The sequence below is a fragment of the Abrus precatorius genome, unplaced genomic scaffold, assembly GCF_003935025.1.
Source record: "Abrus precatorius isolate BTA unplaced genomic scaffold, Abrus_2018 Scaffold8, whole genome shotgun sequence".
NCBI classification, from domain to species: domain Eukaryota; kingdom Viridiplantae; phylum Streptophyta; class Magnoliopsida; order Fabales; family Fabaceae; genus Abrus; species Abrus precatorius.
In genome coordinates this window covers 14277384-14283383 of record NW_020874428.1, presented here as the reverse complement: position 1 = coordinate 14283383, position 6000 = coordinate 14277384, and positions in this window count along the sequence as shown.

The window sequence follows — 6000 nt, the reverse complement described above, 5'->3', positions numbered from 1 at the left end:
TGTATAAAAAATTAAACAAGTATATATGTATACTAAAAGTGGATTAATATGATATTTCTTTGAGTTAAATTGATTAGTTACAAGAAATACTAAAAAATGGTTCATAAGACATGAGTTATAAGACAAGTTATGATGGTGAGATAATTTGAACAAAAGATTTTAAATGCAAACAAATAAGAAAAAAATGAAAAAAAATATTATAAACTCAATTTAATGTAGAATAAAGAATAATAAATTTAGTGTAAATTAGTTAAAATAGTGAAAGGAATCTTTGATAAGTAATAATTTTTTCTAAAAATCTTAAGAAACACTCAAGCTCCCTCAAAAAGATAAATTTTTAATTCTTATTCAAATTAAAGTTGTTTCGTAAAGAAATTTATAAATAGTTATAATAAAAAGTGAAACTCAAAATGGTTTGGTATCTAATATGACAACCTAATAATGACAATTTAACTAAACATCTTCTAAGATTTTAATAAATAATATAATTAAGTCTACTAAATATAATTATCTATAAAATCTTGTAGAAAGATCTAATAACTAATGTGATCTAGCTCACTAACCTACGAGAAAAATTATTATTATGACTCAAATACAAATTAAAATAAGGGTTGAAAAAGAAAATTCAATTTGACCCTAATCTTCAATTAAAAAAATGCAAGAAATCAGTCTTAAGTTGTTTTCTTCTACTTTTTCAAATATCTTGAACATAGTCATCATCATTTAATTTAGAACTTTTTTTACTTTATTTATTTTTATTTTATTATAAGACTTTCAAACTTTTTAAAAAGATTTATTCCTTTATTTTATTCTTTCTTCATTTTTGTTCATTGTTAGTTTTCATCGTATACTCCCGAAAACTCTACCATTAAAATGTACAATTTCAATAAGCTTGGATTTTTATCTTAGCTTAGTTGTGTAATTTGGATTCAAAACTTCACTTCCATTCTCACTTTGGTTTTCTTTTAAAATTAAATGCTTTGAAGATAGGAAAAAAAATGAATTAATTATAGTCTTGTGGTTGCTGCATATTATTAGAAAATTTAAATAATTTTTTTAATAAAAAATAGGATAAAAATTGTCCTATACACAAATGAGAAAGTTGGTCACTATTAAGAATTGAGTAAAATTATGAATAATATTAAAAGTGTATAAAATCACTTTTTGCCATGTATTGTTCCCGTAAGTTCACAGTACAAGAAACACGTGTAATTGATAAATCATTGAAAAAAGAAAGTAAGGAATAAATTATATTTTTTTCCTTGAGCTTTTCTCTTATTCTAGAATAGGTTTTTTTTTGTTTTTTTTTGTTTTCCTCTTTCTAGCTAATTTTTCAACCCAAGATTTAGGGTGTTCTTACCCTTGTATGAGTAATCTCACTTCTTTATATCTTTTGCACCATCAAAATCAACAACATTCACATTGTTATCAAAATTTCAAATTTTCCATTGCAATTGATATGGATACATAACACATTCCATATGATTCTCCATCTATAAACCTTTTATCCAACATATCATCATGAAATGAGCTTTTGTGTCAAATTCAATATGTTATCCTTTTCAATCTCAATTACTTTCCAACCTTACATCTCTTGTCCTTCACTTTAGAATACAGTGTCTAGGAATTTGCTTGACATTCATCTCAACGTTGCATCTCTTTTCTATTGCTTTAGAATATGGGCTTTTATGTCAAGTTTAATGACCTTGTATTTCCCAATCTTTCCGATCAAGTGCAATAACCATATGACTTCACATCTTGCTTTGGTTTCTGCTCTAAGCTCATCAAATGATTTCATTTATCAACAACTCCTTTACTTTTTTGGAAGCTTGAGAATCTTCTTGAAGTTAGAATTATATATTTTTTGCTTTGATTTCTATATTCTTGATTAATAACAATTCCAATTCTTTGACTATATTCATTATAAAATTTATAGGTTGCTATCTCAAATTCAAACTCCATATGCAAATGTGGTGTATAGTCCGCAACGTTCTCTTTCCATGTTGCACAATATTTTCATGGATAATGTTGACCCATTTTCCAATACTTTCGGCTATTGAAACTAATGACACATTCATGTTTTTTTGTTTTTTTGTTTTTTGAAAGACAATAGAGTTAACATGTTAATGATTAGAGAAAATAAAAAACGAAAACTTTTATTTTCGTAATCTCCAATTAGGAATGCATTTTGAATAAAAAAAATGAGGTTCAAGAAAGATAAAGATGTTTTCAAGTGAAATAGGCTTTGAGAAGAAAAATAAATTTCTTATTCATGGAGAGATGATGAAATATAGTGATGGTCAAGGTGTAATGACTTTTTGTTGCAAAAATGCAACCTCATGATGTGACTATAGAATGAGATCAAAGTACAACATAGCAATAAGTACATGCATGACATGGAGGTAACTCAAAGCTGGAAGAAGAGTAAGAACTTGACTAGGTTTGCACGAAATGAGAGTCAAAAGTTTTGTTAAAAACAAATTTGACTTTCAAAATTTTTTAACTATTAAATCAGCTTTTTTATTTAAATAATACTCTTTTTAAAACTATTTTAAAAAATAGGGCATTTGTGCAACAATTTTTTTATTTAGTATTATTTTTTTGTCAGATTAACAAGTGTATAGTCCTCCATATCTGATAATATTTTTTTATTAATATTTTAATTTACTATCAGATTAAGATGGTCGATATAGGTGTAGAAAATGACACGCGACTATTGAAAAATTAATAAAAAATAATAACAAAATTTAAAGTATTACACAAAAAAAAGTTGATACACACTATGTCCATGCGACCATGCATTAGTAGTATCGTGTCTGTTTAATCGATAGTAACGGGTACAGTTAATCCTCTTCTTCCTCTTTTCCTCGGCCATTCCAAACCTTGTTCTTCTTCCTCTCCACGTAAGTTTCCTCCGTTAACGTCGCCAAAGTATGTTTTTGCAGCTTTTTGTTCGAAAAATTAAAGAGGTAAATGTAATTTTGTAAAATAAGTAATATTTGTGGCTTTTTTATTTTAATATTGTAAATTTAAAAACTATTTATTAAAATATATTAAGTTTGAAACTATTTTCCTATTTGGGGTGACTTTGCCAACGTGGCAAAGGGTTTCGCAAAAGTGGGTGGCGAAATGTGATCAAGTTTCACCAAAAGAAGAGTGAAAATAGGCCACAACGCCACGTGTCTCATTCTGATTAATTTCGCAAAGGTGATGGCGAAATTAAAAAATATTTTCGCCAGAAGATTGGCGAAACTTGTGGGCATTAACACGTGTTGAAATTTGTATAATTACGCAGTATGAATGGCGAAACTTTTTTACTATTTCGCCAGCTAAGTTGCGAAACAGGTATGGCCCATACCCACAGGTTCGCAAATAATATGGCGAAAGTTCATGCTATATATACCTCCCACCGAACCTCTCATTTTTCACTGAAGAAGAACTTGAAAGAAATTCAGGTCAGTATGATTTAATAAATTTATGAATATTTATTTTTATTTAAATTTAAATAATGAATTTAGTTAGTTATAATAAAATAAATTATTGAGTATATAGATGAGCATTGTATTTTTTAATTTTGTTCTGCTAAAAATTAAATATTAATTAAAGTTTATTTGTAAAAATGCAGGATGAGTGAAATTGTTATTATTATGTATTGGAATAGTAGAATCTATGAAGGAAATGAAGGAGTGAGTTTTGAAGGAAGTAAGAAAGTAATTAAAATAAAGCGAGGAGTGAGTTTTGAAGGTTTGAAAAGAAAAATTCATTTGAAACTTAATCTCAATCAGAATTAAGTTATTTCTAGATTAATTTCTCGTTTTGTAATTGATGAAAATATTAGACAGTATACAGCTTTGAAAATATGTGATGATGAAGATATTGATTGCATGATAAGTGCATTTCAACAACAATCTAGTAGAAATATTATTGAGTTATATGTAGATATTGCTGTTGGTGGAAGTTCATCTGTGCCCTTGCAGATAATGAATTTAAATTTATCACTTGCAGAACAAAACGATGAAATTGATGTCAATTGTCATTATAGTGCAGGTAAAAATAATTATGTTGTTATATCTTTTAGTAATATATTTAATTGTTGAAATTAAAAATGATAAATTTGTTGCAATAAAGGAGTTAGAAATGATGTTGATGAGGATAATGAAGACTCAGATTATGAGAGTTACAATGATGAAGATGATGAAGTAGAAATTTTGTTAGACAGTTCTTCTACTGATGTTGAAGGCGAGTTTCAGTCCAACTTAAATATACAAGTAACTGAAAATGTAGGAGGTAATGTAAAGTAATTTTAAAAATCAGTTGTTTATAGTTATTTATTTAAATAGTAATGGTTAAGATTTATGTCAAATATAATGCAGGGGATACTGTAATTCCTTTCTGGAATGATACTCCACAGTATAAGTATATTAATTGGGAATATCCTGATCAAGAAATGAATGAAGAAAATTGGCAAGAAGTGAATTCATGGGTCAAGGAGATCCATTATTTAATGGCTTGTTATTTAACAGTAAAGAAGATGTAAAGAATACATTAAAACATTACTCAATGAAGATTCATCAAAGTTATTTTGTGGCCGAGTCTAAACCAACATGTTTGTATGTTAAATGCTTAAACCATAGTAGTGGTTGTCCATGGAGAATGAGGGCTGCATTGTTGAAGAATTCAAACAAGTGAAAATTTGCTAGGTGGGGTGGTTCACATACATGTGTTAATATGAGAATTTCTCAAGATCATCAAAAGTTAGATTCTGATTTAATTTGTTCATGCATACTTGGTAAGACAACATTAAATTTTTGTTTTTACATTTTACATTTTTATCCTTATTAAGTAGACAAATTTTGGTTTTATGTAGGAATGGTGAACGAAGAACCGTCCGTACATATATCATTGATACAAGAGCGAATCTGTGCTCAGTTTGGATACAAAATTTCATATAAAAAAGCTTGGAAGGCAAAGCAAAAAGCCATTGTTAAAGTATTTGATGATTGGGATGAATCATATGCTATATTAACACATTGGTTAGAATACATGCAATTACATGCTTCTGGATCTGTTTATAAAATTGAAACAAAAGAGTATGTGGTTGGTCATCAAGTGGATAACAGGTTTAAAGTATTTGAACGGTTATTCTGGTCATTCAAACAATGTCATGAAGCTTTTAAATTCTGCAAATCTATATTACAAGTGGATGGGACGTTCTTATACGGTAAATATCGTCATACATTGCTCATTGCAACAACTCAAGATGGAAATAATTGTGTCCTTCCAATAGCTTTTGCAATTGTTGAAGGAGAAACCTTGTCAGCATGAGAATGGTTCTTGGCATTGATTCGTTTGCATGTTATGAATAGATTGGGAATTTGTTTGATATCAGATAGGCATCAAAGTATCAAAGGGGCTGTGTCAAATCCACACATTGGGTGGCAACCTCCAAATGCATATCATGTATATTGCATTCGTCATATTGCTAGCAACTTTAATCACCGGTTTAAAAATATAGGATTGAAAAAAGACCTCATCAAAATGGGTATGTATTGTTTTGTTTTACCTAATTAATCGTCGTGTTACATTTATTTCATATGGTTTTAATGTTGGTTATGTTTTATATGTAGGCTACACACCATTGAGAGTCATATTTGAGCAGAAGTTAACTAGATTTCGTAATGAATTTAAAGATATACAAAGATGGATTGACTGCATATCAAAAGAGAAATGGGCATTATCTTATGATGACGAAGGACGACGTTATGGACACATGACCACAAATCTTTTAGAAGCAGTCAATAAGGTATTGAAAGGTTCTAGAAACCTGCCCATTACTGCACTAGTTAAAGCCACGTATAGACGATTGAATGAATATTCTGGCCCGGGATTAATAATCCTACTTTGTCGTGAAGATGATGCCATCTATTCAACAAAATTACTATAACTAATAAAATTTCATTCTATAATAATTAAACACATTCATACCTAAATACTATCACA